Raw genomic sequence first — 1,117 nt, forward strand, 5'->3', positions numbered from 1 at the left:
ATATATATACAAACATACACACACGCACATATATATATACATATATATATGTATACGTATATATACATACATATATATATACATATAGCCACAAATATATACATATGCATATACACAGGTGTATGTGTGTGTGTGCATAGCTAGACAGACGGACAAATAGATAAATGTATACAAACGTACGTACCAAAGAACACACAAATTTATATATGTATATATACATACACACACACACACATGTATATATAAGTATGTTTGTACTTTAGTCTTCAATAAATATTCTCTGGGGAGCAGTGAACCGGGGGGTGGGGGTTCTTTGAGACCAATGTCAAATGTGTGTGTGCGTGTGTGCGCGTGCGTGTATTGTATTGTGTGCGCGCTGTGTGTATTTGTGTATGTAATTAAGCCCTTAGCCAACTGCTGTCGTCAGTCGATGTATCTGGAGCATTTTTGGAAGAAGTGTGTGTATGTGTGTGTGTGTGTGTGTGTGTGTGTGTGCATTTTTTCAAACCGAGTGTCCAGCCTTTTGACTTTTGTTGATTTGTTTCTATTTTTGATTTGCCCATATACATACATATATACATTCGTACATACATATATTGCGGTTACTTTGAATACCACCGTTTTGTTATGCCTATCCTGTTCTTTGATAACAAAGCCAAGAATGTATTTATGTATGTCATTATTCATTTTATTTCAAGATTTCTTGCCAATAGAGAGAGAACCCGTTTCTAACTTAGATACAAGGTTCCTGCATGGGAACTTCAACCTCGTCAACAGGGTATTTTTGTATGTATGCATTCTTTGTATTTTATTGCTGCTGTTGTTGACGCCGTTTTTTCTCATTGATATTTCTTTCATCTTTCACGACCAGCCTCGTAGATATGTTTTGTGCATTTTTAATATTATTTTTTTTTATTCTTGTATTGAAAAGTAGAGTAGTAAATAAATTAGGAAAGACAGGATTTCTAGCAACATATTTCAGGGTGTTTTTTAAACAAGTGTCTTAGTCTCGGTGTACCATTGTACAGGGTCCACTTTGTAAACTACTGGTCCAATGCACAAGTTTTCATGGCCCCTGAAAAATTATTGAAGACCCCCCCCCACACACACACACGCA

Source organism: Octopus bimaculoides, chromosome 4, assembly GCF_001194135.2.
Source record: "Octopus bimaculoides isolate UCB-OBI-ISO-001 chromosome 4, ASM119413v2, whole genome shotgun sequence".
Classification (NCBI taxonomy): domain Eukaryota; kingdom Metazoa; phylum Mollusca; class Cephalopoda; order Octopoda; family Octopodidae; genus Octopus; species Octopus bimaculoides.